The following is a 12442-nucleotide window of genomic DNA, read 5'->3' on the forward strand; positions in this document are numbered from 1 at the left end:
CAGAAGCTAACAAAGATTTCCCAAGGAACCAGACTTGGTGAGGGTCCTAGGTCCACTCCAGTGGTTGAGTCCATTTCACCAGAAGCTGTCCAGATGTCTGTGCTGCAGCACCAAAGAACCAAAAGTCATAAAACCGCGAAATTCCGAAACCCAACACCAAAACGTGACCTATGCACCCGTTACCACCAGAAGTCATTAAAGGGTCCCAGGGGTCATATCTTCATCCACCAAGCCTTTAAGGATACCACTGCAAGTTTCTTCATCACATGACTTCTACAGTCATCGACCAAAGGTGAGCACCGTGAGGAGCCAATCTGCTGCCATTCCGAAAGAATTTGGTTCCTTTTTATTCTTGGACTCAGCGTCCCAGTGGCTCCTTCTTCCAAAGGGGGTCCATCATCAGAGGGAATCGCCGAGTACAGTTGAGAAACCCCGCCACTTCACCCGCCAAGGCACCAAAGGTACAGTGATGAGGAAGAGTATATTCTACCCTCAGAGACGTCCAGGGGGTCCTGATTCATCTTGGATCCTGTTCTGCTGTGGCTTATTGGGTACTTTGGGACGTTAGAACCTTTTAAAAGAAAGCACAAAATTATTGAACAATGTTGGACTGGGGAGCAAAAGATCTCATAAGTTACTCCCTAACCTTTCTATTACAGGTTGTCAGGTGGGGGGATCCTCACGCAGAACTACTTGTCTAGTCTAAAGAAAGCATTCTGCCACTGTTCATAATTAACCTGATGTTCTTTCCTATTCTATGCTGGTTACACCTTATTTATGAATTCACCTGCCATTTAAAACTGTCTGCAGTTAGTGCAGTTTTTTCTGAATTTAAATAGTGTGTGGTACCCCATAGAGTGTGTATTTTTACCATTCTCTGAATAAGTATTCCTTGTATATATAAAGAAGCTGTGTTTGCACCTAACATAGTGTGTTGACATTCCTCTGTGGGGGCTTCACCTCCTGAAAGCTTAAGCCTGGCAGCGCACCACGTTTTACCAAATTGAGAGCCTTGCTGTGGTTGTTCTGTGCCATTATTCTACCATGTAAGGGGCAGAAGTACAGATTCCCCCTCCAGTCAGTACAATTCCCTAATAATAAAGGGTGAGATTTGTGTTTAAGGTTTCAATTCAATATTCTTTTAACGAGGGAAGTCTTAGTTAGAAGGAACATTTTATCGAAGGAATTTTTAAAGTGCAGGTTTTGTAATGAACCTACATGGGTGTAAACACTTAGGGCCCGATTCATGGAAAAGTGTGCATTTGTCCCGCAAAGGCTGCATGCCAAGAACGACACTGCACAAGCATGCACGCTGAACAAAAATCATGCGCCCCGCATATTCATATAATATGCTGCGCAAAGTAACGATAAATGCAAGTCGCGGCTGGAAATCCCACGACAGACCACCCTGCAAAGCAAAAACAAGCTGAACAGCTACCTTTGCCTGCTCCCCTGGTTCTGAATAAGCACACCCTCCAAACAGTGCATGCATCTCGAGGCCCCTGCGGTGGTCACCCGTAACTGTCACTGGCACCCCAAAAACATGCGTATGATGTATTGTAACTTCGGTAAAACTCTGAGAAATTGTGTGCGAACCACCGTACACAGTTCTGGCACCACACTACACTGCGAACACGGACCCTTAAGTCTGATTGAGTCCCCATTAAATCCAACATGCAAACCCACCTCCTTGCTGCGATTCCTATGGGCAGGTATCTGGTACTCCTTCATGTCTCCTCTGTGGAAGCTGCTGAACCCCACAGTTCCTCAATGACTGCTCCATGCCCTACTGATTCTATAATTCCAGCAAGACTCAGGTCAGCCTGGGGGGAAAGGGGAATTGGATAAAATAACAAAAGAAGCCAGAGCTCTTCATGGTTCACTGCTGGGCTCCCTGTACAAGAATTAGGCAAAGTTATTAAAAAGCACTTTTAACTCCCCACCTTTCTCTCATCCCTCCCTGAATTACCTGTGTATCCTCTGCCTATGCCAAAAGGATTTATTTCAACTGTAGTTGCACTGGATGAACACTGTACACCTGTTATTCCTGTTATTGAAAAGCTTTCATGCAAACTTCTGTCCAACTTTAAAAAAGGAAAATCGTATTTATTAAAGTCTTGAATTTGCGACAACCATAACCTTGCTTTTCTTCTTGAACCAACAGTTTTCTTGGCTCCGGAATCTAGAGCACAACTAGACTCTCAACTCACTTCCAAAAGATTACGTCTTTTGATTTCTTTTTAAATTGTAATAAATAGCAAGTCTTTCAAAAATCATCCTATAAATGCTGTACTGCATTTCCAAGTTGTCTTCTTGAATTTAATTGCCTTTTAGAAATTCTAATCAGTTTCTTTTTCTTTTTTTTAATGAACTACAGCTAAATGATAACAAACTACAACTACCCTAATGCCAAGAAAATGGCTGCCGGAGATTGCTGTAGAGCTACGAGCTCAAAGAGACTCCGACACTAAAACAAGTGGAGCGCATCAACTCTGAGGGATCCTGCAATATCCTAAATCAAAGGTAAGTGTCAGCCCTTCAAAATTAATGTAAAATCCTTTTTTGAGCCTTTGTAATGCGAGCCACGGCTTCAAGCGCCATCTAGTGGCGAGCGCGCGTATTTGCAGTTAACTGTTTTATTTCCTTATACTAACTTTCACTGACAGTTCTTTCACATAAAAATCATTTTTGCTTGTCAATTGCCCTTTGCTTAGCAGTGCATGTGAAAGAACACAATAGAACAGTAAAGGATGTGTTTCTGCACACAGTGTCTAAACAAGTAAATCATGTGTCTTACATTTAAACACTAAAAAGGATTTCTTCTAATTAACATTGCTTCTATAAACAGTACTTTCAAAATTAAGAATAAAACAAATTGCTGTCTTTTGAATAAACTTGAAATTTCCACCCAAAACAAACAAATTAACTACAAATGTTGAAAAAACAGAGAACAGGCCCTCAAATTGCAATGCTCCCAGTAGTAATTAGTTGCTGTAGCTGAACTTCCTGAATATTCCAACTTCTTTTCCAAGGTAGGCCTCATAGGAAAAAGAGCTCAACTCCAACCTGCCCTTAACATTCCAATATGGAATGTTACTGAGGGGAAACTCCATTGTGCCCTGGGTTAGTGCCCAATCCTCCATCTTGTAAACAAACTGCTGCAGTTTTCTGGATTAAAAGGTTCAGGAACTTGGTATGCATGTTCTTTTGCTCCCAACCCCCTGAAACTGTCTGCACACAATTATTCCTGCTTGTCCTCAGTCCCAGCCTAAATCTTGTACCCCGCCTACCTAGAAACCTGACAGTACCCCCACCACAAGGATCTGTCCCAGGGACTGACTTCAAAGGAAAACTCTTATGAAATCTAGTCACTAAAATGGGGGCATGGACATCCTCTGCAGATTCCCAGGATCTCACTTCAGGACCAAATCCCTTCCAGTCAATCAAATACTGCAAATTCCCCCTACTTTGACGAGAATCTAGAATGTTTTGAACTTCATACTCCTCTCCTTCCGAATCAATGATCTCAGAAGCAGGTTGCACAGCCAAGCGATTATCTTTCACTACAGGTTTAATGAAACATACATGAAAGTTGTTATGTATTTTTAGGCTACCAGGAAATTTTAGTTTTATTGATACCAGACTTAGAACCTTCTCAATCTCAAATGCCCTATGAATCTACGACTAAACTTTACCATGATGTCTTTTAGCTCGAGCACAAACTTCACAGGTTTTTATGAAATTGAGCACATCAGTTCTCATCTTGGGCCACCAGAAATGCCTTCAGACCAGCTCCAATGTTTTCCTTTAAACCGGTTGTCCAGCCATACAAGTTTCGTGGCATTCTCTCAGAGGTTCCTCTCTCAACTCCTCACTCAGCAGGAAAAGGCCTTGGGAAATCCTTCCTGGATGCTTCGGGACGAAACTTCCCTAACACACACTTGCATCTGTTCCTGATTCATTAGTTATTTTATTTTTAGCTCTGAAATTGGCAAAGCACAGAAAACTTTAAACCTCTTTGATGCAAGTGGCAGGGGGCCAACTTGCTACGGCCTGAACCTTTCGAGTGTCCATTTTCAATCCTTGAGGCGAGATCACAATACCCAGGAATTCAACTAACTTTGTGTAGAACTGTGATTTTTCCAATTTAGCAAATAAATTGTGTACAAACATCTTCTGTAAAACTTTTTTAACATGTTCTTGGTGCTGAAGCTCACTAATCGAGTAGATTAAAATATCATCAATGTAAACTATTACAAACACATCCAAATATTCTTTCAACACCTCTTTTATAAAGACAAAAAAGAAGGTGGGTGAGGCGCGCACTCCCGGTCCTGGTCAATTGAACCTGTTGCAAAAAATACAATAAGTAGCTGGGTCAAATCCCAAAATGGACAAATATTCACAGGGTTAGATCTCTTCTGCTGCAAATCAGGTACTCAGTAATAACAGGGTTAGATCCCTTGCTGCAAGTCAGGTACTCAGTAATAACAGGGTTAAATCCCTCAGCTGCAGTTCTGTGGTCTGTAGTTGTTCTCCTCCTAGCGCTTTCTTATCTCAAATAATCATCAGGGAGGCTGTTGAGCAGGTGTGTCTAATTAGACTCAAAGGATTCTGGTAGCTGTAGTGAAAACGTTTTTTTCTGTTCAGGTGACCAGAATGGCATGAAAATCCCTGATTTTCAACGCAAATATTTCCATGAATCGGTCCCTAAAGCACCTTGTGGTTTTCTGTCGGATGCTTCATTTTAAACGATTGTTATATTTTAGACATATTATTTATAGTCCTGATCTTACATATTGTGAGGTTTTATATATTGTGTGGTCACTCAGATAATGGAATGTTTCGCTTTTAAACTTTTGAATGCTATTAAATTAAGTGGGGATGGTTTTAAAGCACTTTATATATGATAAATTGCAGGCACGATGGGCATTATCGAGGATAATTCCTTTTATAATTGAGCTTCTTGATTGACTGTTCCTTTTAAAATGATGAACGTGTTTCTTTGCTTATATGTGTAATATTAAACAGGTGTGTGATGTACCATGGATGATTAATATTAAAAGAAGGAGGAGAGTTGAGAGGCAGGAGAAGCTGGAGGAACTGAAGCTGCTGCACTGGATTGGGACAAAGGATGAGCTGAAATCGATTTATCGACTGCAGTGTGTTCGAACCACACACACTATGCAATTTTATAAAACAATACTTTTCTGCAGATCCACTCACAAAAACTCTCAACTTGTCCTTTGCACTTATTTTGAAATTAAAACTTACAAAAGAAAAACTATTTTTGACAATTACAACAGGGGTATAGAAAGAATTATTTCTCACTTTTGCAAATTTCAAGAATTGTGCCCAAATATCCCCTTGAAACTAAATTGTTGCATACTCCAAACAGGTATTTTTTTCAATCATGCTCTTATCTGTTATTTTTGTCAATAAATAACTGCCTTTTTTTTCATTTCACAAAGACGGTTTACGGTTGGGTCACACCCAGAATTTGAGAGATAAATGGGATGTCGACGTTTTGACATTCGCTCACCGGCAGAGGAGAATGAGGTTTTCGCTCAGGTCCTTCTCAGTTGTACCAACATTTTACATCTGGATCAATGTCTCGCAGGCTCTTGGATTGGTCTGACTTTGGTAAGAGTCTTCCACAATCCCCGTCTTCTTGTTCATGGTCATTATCGGCACAGTGTGTATCCTAAATCAAGTGCCCTCTTGGCCCCCTGGCATACTGATCTCCATTACGTCACACTATTTCAATTAATTTGCATTTTCACTTACACCAGCATTTCCAGCTGTACTAATTATATATTGGTATTTACCATCTCTTAGTAGACATGTGTCCAGACTCGACTCATCGTTTATTTCAGTGTTTAGTCCTTGCAGATATGTTGCGTCATGCTTTTGGGATGTGTTGCTGGGCATTGCTGGGCATTGCCCCCGAAAGCTCATGTTTACAGTCTTCCAGATCCTTCCCATTTTATCCACATTTTTGTTGTGCTTTCATAGGAGATGTGTAACTCAGGGAATGTGTCACATTTGCTGCAAGGAAAAGGGGATGGAATACATTCTGGTTGACCACAACAGGGATGTGTAGGAGAATGGGGAGGATGCTGCTGTGCTGTGGAGAGGAAATCAAAGCAGCTGAAGCCTCTCAGGATCTGAATGCATATACACAAAGCGAGCAGATGAGTGACATTGAAAATCTAAACAGTCTGTCCTCCGTTCTTGCCCATGGATGCATCACTGCTACACAGGTGGAGCATCTAGAGGGAAATTGGTGTGGATACGGTGACGTCAAATGCCAGGGGTAGCGAAAGTGACATCACATGACTCATGACCCCTGATGACATGACAGGAAGTGATGTCATTTTACCCCAGCCCGAAGTGACATCACAGGAAGCGATGGAACGCAACCGTTTACCCGTTCACAATACAGGAAGTGGCATCACATAGCATTGTTTCTAAGTACACTATGAAAAATATGGTTACAATATTACTTTAGCGTGATATACATTCCATACAAGAATGGATCACCATATCTATCAGCAGAAACAAAACATGCTATAACTGCAACGTGCGAAAAGCAAAATACATAGTCCAAAATTAATGCTTATGCTACTTTAAATGTGTTTTGGAGGCTTTTGTCTGCATTGGGAATTTGAGGTGTTTAAGAACAGAATAAATCAGTGACTTACCCGCTGAAGTGTGCCTGAAATAAACCTTTAATGAGTCTAGCAATTATTGCATGGAATTCCAGAAAGACAAATAGCTCAAATAGCCCAGGAGCTTCTTTAGGGGTAGCAAGGGAGACCACAAGGGTAGTAAGGGAGACCTCAGGGGTCACAAGTGCGACCCCTGGTGACCCCTGAATGACGTCCCTGTGTGGATATCTGGACAGTAAGAGGCCAGTCAGTGTCTATGACTTATTCTTCATCTTCTTCAAGGCGTTTTTAAACTCAGTATTTTTCAGGCTATATATGATGGGGTTACACAGTGGCGTAATAGCGATATAAGTCAAGGATAGAATTTTGTTGTCCTTCATTGTATGTGCTGATGTTGGCCGCATATATGTAGAACAGACTGAGACACAGAATAAAATAACCACAGCGAGGTGAGAGGCACACGTGGAGAAGGCTTTTTGTCTTCCCTTCGTAGATTGAATTTTCAAGATGGCTGAAATGATGTTAATGTAGGATGTGACGATTAAAACGAATGAGCCAAGTCCAATTGTAACGCCTCCTAAATAGGTGAGTGTCTCAATAGTACGAGTGCTGCTGCAGGAAAGCTTCAACAGAGCTGTAATGTCACAGAAGAAGTGGTTGATTGTGTGGGACCGGCAGTAGGTGATCCTAGCTGCTAGAAATGTGTGTGGTATTGGAACCATAACACTCATTACATAGCTGCCAACAGCCATCCGTAAACAGACAGCCTTATTCATGACAACCATATAACGTAAGGGATTGCAAATGGCCACATACCGATCGTAAGCCATGACAGTCAGGAGAAGGAATTCTGTGGCCAGCAGGACCAGAAAAAAATACAGCTGCAGGACACATGCATTAAGTGAAACGTATGTGCCCTGCTGAAAGAAGTGGCAAAGCATTTTGGGGAAAATGACAGTGGTGTAACTGATATCCAGGAAGGACAAATTTGTGAGGAAGAAATACATAGGTGTGTGTAGCTGCGAGGTAAAGTAAATGATGGTCATGATGAGAAGATTGCCCAGTAGCGTTGCCAGGTACATCAATGAGAATGCAATAAAGAGTGGCACTTGAACCTGTGGAAGGTCTGAAAACCCCACAATGAGAAAGTCTTTCAGGGAGGTCAGATTGGTCCACTCCATTCATCCAGTGACAATTCGCTTCTTCCTATTTCTGAAAAGCAACAAACACTGATTACACATATCTTTAATAAAAGCTACCTCGAGTATGCATAAGGCTCTCATTTCTAAATACAAAAAAAGAATGCATGGAATTTGCCAACACAAAACCACATAGGTTGTTCTTAATTCTATTTGAGTGATGTGCAATTATTTTCTTTTCCTTTCAGTTGTCATTATCTACTCCATTATTGACTACACCCTAAACAATGTGTGTGGAAAACATGGAACATGTGCACAACGGAACAAATGGGGTAATTTAGCATACATTGTACTAAGCCCTACACTGTTCCAAGTATGAAGTCGTTTCCCCGTTGCCTCCTGCTACAGAGGGATCTGTATAATGTTATTCAGTTGTGTCTTCTTTAGATGGAGGAGCCACACACAGTCAAGCACAGTGCACACATTGACTGAGGCTGATTAGAGACTGATTCCACTCTCTTCAGCAGGTCATTAAACCCAGACGTAAAGTATTTGCATAGAGGCATTGGCAGTGAAGCCCCTGCCGTGTTGTCTGGATCTTTGTCACTTAACCCCATGAGGACCCCATCCTTGGCATTCATGTACACTTTTGAACCTTTAGATTTTTGATTGCACTATTCCAAAGTGAGATAGACATTTGCCAGTTCATCAGTACATTTAAAGGACAATGACATGGTCCAAAAGTACTTGCATGTAAGTCTGAGATAGAAAATTGAAATGGCTGAGATGGGATCAATAACAATTTCCATGTGCTAACAGTCAATAATACCTCTTTGAGGTTATTGGCAGTTGGACAGCATCAAAACAGGCTTCTCGGTGTGTGTTACTATACAATCATGGACCAGATAGATGCACCGATTGTGGCACCCCATCTTTTCTCCTCACCCAAACTTAACACAAACTAACAACTAAGTGATCAGTCTTTCAACAAAACCAACATTATCCATATCCCTCTACAAAATATGCTACAAACTATGCGTTAGCGCCACCTATACGCCTACACGATTGCATTAGAATACAGCAAGGAAGAAATGGAACACGAGGAGGCATATGAAGCATGTAGAAGTTGCTTGGTTATTTATCCACCAATTGAATTGATTTATTGATTTATTGATTGCTTGTTAGGGTCTTATACAGCAAGTAAAATACTGTTTCAAAGCGCCCACAGGGCAAAGGGAGGGAAAAAGGGTGTGACACACATTACAAAACACAATATTTAAGAGCAGTGGGAGGAAAACAGGATGAACCTACTATGTCTTGTAAGTATTCACAATGTGCTGCATGTGCAGCAAGGAAGCGGGTAGAGGGGGTAAGTGCTGGGGAGTCCGAGCTCCTGGGTTAGCCATGGATGAAGTGCTAGGATAGTTGAGTGCTACACGGCCTGGGCCCTGGAGCCACATTTTGTGTAAGTGCGAACCTCCAGGGCGGAGGGTGTGCCAATGCAAGTGCTGAGGGTAGATAGGAGCTGGGCTGATTGGGTGTGGGAGATCAGGGGCCCCAAGGATGCATAAGGGCCCCGGACACCAATCAAAGCAACTGTGGGATTAGCAAAGGTGAGAGGAAGGGAAGAAGGAGGGAAAGAGGAAAGTCTTAAGGAGCTTCTGGAATTTAAGAAGTCCTGCTCAATGTGTAGAGAGAGGTATGGCTGTTCCATAGGTAGATGCCAGCTGAGGAAAACAACCACCTACCCTGTGTTTAGCAAAACACTTTAAATACAAAGAGTTGGTGCCGAGCAATGTAGCGGGAGAGTATTTAGTAAGATAAAGTTGAAGATAGTGTGGTCCTTGGGCCCAGACAGCCTTGTGGATGATGCAGAGGGATTCAAATGTAATCTGTGCAGCAGACAGACCAGAGATGACTTTTTAGGCCAGGAGAGATGCAGTCCATGGACTTAAGGCCATGGATAAGTCTTGCTGCCCTATTCTGGATTAGCTGGAGGGGGTCGCAGAGTGAAATATGGTAGATTCAGGAGGAGGCTATTGCAATAGTCATGCCTAGAGAGAACCAGGGCTCGGGCAACATTGAACCTCTGGGGGAAAGTGAGAAAAGGGAGAATTCCTTTGAGAAGGAAGAGCTAAAAGTGGGACTTATTTGCAATGTCCTGAGTGTGAGGGAGGAAGGAGAGAGAGCATTTGAAGATGACTGCAAGGTTTCTGGCTTCAGTTGAAGGTGCAGGGGGAGAGCCAAGGAGGAAGGCCAGAGTGAAGGGAAGAAGGATGGAGCAGGGGTCCCGAAGGGAAGGGTTCCAGTTTTACAGGCATTGAGGCAGAGATCATTGGAGGTGCACCAGGACTTCATGGCAGATAGGCATTCAGGGATGATGGAAGGTGCAAGAAGGTTAGCAGGCAATTTGAAAAAGAGCTGTGTGTCGTCTGCGTAACACTGGAAGTTGTAGTAGAAGGAGGAGGTGAGATGTGCAAGCAGAGCAAGGTAGATGTTAAAGAGCCAAGGAGAGAGGATAGAACCCTGGGGGACACCACCGGTGGAGAAGGAAGTAGTAGAGGACAAGGTGCCCAGGTTGCCTTGGGAAGAGCAGTCAGTAAGGAAATATGTCAGCCAGTCCTGTGCCCGTTCAAGATACCAAGGGTATCGTGGAGACTTTGTATGATGATGGAATGGTTGACTGTGTGAAAGGCAGAGGAAAGATCGAGAAGGATGAGGACAGCTGGGGAGTTTGACTGCAGAGATGCAAGCAGTTCTTCACAGGTGTTCAGAAGAGCAGTGTCCGTGCCTCTGGTTGCTTGGAATCAAGATTGATGGTCATGGAGACCACCTACAAATTCAGTGTGTGAGTTAAGTTGGGGCAATGCCAGCTTCTCCAGCAGCTTCCCCAGGAAAGGGATGATGGAAATAGGGCAGCAGTTGGCAGGGCAGGTAGGGTCTGCTGAAGGTATTTTCAGGAGTGGGCGCACACATATTTTCAGGAGTGGGCGCACAAGTGCTTAAGGGAGGAGGGGAAAGATCCAGTATCAAAAAAGTGATTGCAAAATCAGCAAGTGCAGGGGCAAGAGCGCCAATGTTATCCTTGATGGTCCTGGATGAGCAAGGGCAAACCTGTTTAGAAGAGATTTTCATGGAGTGTACAACTCTGGTAACTTTTTCAGGTGTGACAGGGGAGAAGGAGGATGAAGAAGGTTGGAGGTCCAAGGGAGGTAAGGGTGTGTGGGATGGGTTGTGAGGGTGTGTAGCAAGGGTAATCAGGATGTCATGAGTTTTGGTGATGAAGTGTGTGGCCAGTGCGATGCAGAGGGCCTCAGAAGGAGAAGGGAAGGAGGAGTTGGCAAAACGGTTGGCTAGTTCCCTGCAGTTCTTCAAAAGTTCAGCCGTGTTGTTGGAGGTACTGGAATTTGTGTCTGTATGTGGGCCCTTTTCTTGGCACGGATGGCAGCAGGCCAGTTTGTCAGAGGATGAGCCTGAGGTTTGCCACTTCCGTTCTGCTGCCCTGCACTTTTGCTTCAGGGCTGCAATTTCGGAGTGGGACCAGGTGTTACGCTTAGAGGCAGGTTTCAGGCGAATCCTCATGACTGGGGCAAGCATGTGAAGAGTATTGGTGATGGAAAGGTGGAGGTTGCTGAGGGAAGAGTCTGAGGTAAAATCAGAGGTAGAGGGGTGCGGGGGATCAAGGTGGAAGCAAAGGCAGCAGCTGACACTTGTTTCATCAGGCGGATGTTAACAAACAAGTTTGGCAGGGATTTTGGGGGGGGCGATCAGAGGGCCAGAGGGACCCAGGTGGGAGGAGAGGAGAGCATGTTCTGACCAGGAGAGAGGGGGTGACTGGTGGGGGGGATAGAGAGAGGTCAGAGTGTATGAAAGCATCCAGAGTGTGCCCAGTTGAGTGGGTTTGGCCCAGAAGGGAGAATAGAGAGGGAACACGAGGTGCAGAGGTCAGTGAAGAGAATGGGTGCAGAGCCAGGGGAGTCGAGTTGGATGTTGAAATCACCCAGAATGAGGAGGTTGGAGGTGGATGAAAATAAGGAAGAGCAGAAATCATCCCATTCAGAGAGGAAGAGGGTGGTGGCACATGGAAGCCGGTAAATGGTAGCAATGGTCAGGGTGGAGATGGGAGAGATGACCAACTTGAAAACAAGGCTTTCAAAGGAAGAATAGAGCTGGGTGGGTTAGATGGAAGCAGGAACCCACTCAGGGAAGATTAAGGCAACTCCCCCGCCAATGCGGTAAGGTCAAGGCTTGGAGATGATCTTGAAGCCGTCAGAGAGGAGGGATTCAAAAGCAGTGACTGAGATGGCATTGAACCATGGCTCGGTAAGAGCAAGAATGTTGAGGTCAATTTCTTCAAAAGGGAGGAAGATGTCAGTGGAGTGTTTGTTGACTGAGTGGCCGTTAAGAGTCACCAGGTGGAGGAGGTGTGTGCCTTTGAATGTTTTCTGAAGTGGTGAACAGGGGCATGGTACACCATTCAGATTAGGGAGAGTGAGAGTAGAAGGAGGAGATCCAGGCAAAGGAAGGAAGTTAATGAGAGAAGGCAGGATCCGGTCAAAGAGAAGGAGGTTGCGTTGTGGACCCTCAACCAGGATAGTGCCTTTGTGATAGACAATAACGAAGCAATGAAAG

The sequence above is a fragment of the Ambystoma mexicanum genome, chromosome 3p (assembly GCF_040938575.1).
Source record: "Ambystoma mexicanum isolate Mex_15411 chromosome 3p, UKY_AmexF1_1, whole genome shotgun sequence".
Classification (NCBI taxonomy): domain Eukaryota; kingdom Metazoa; phylum Chordata; class Amphibia; order Caudata; family Ambystomatidae; genus Ambystoma; species Ambystoma mexicanum.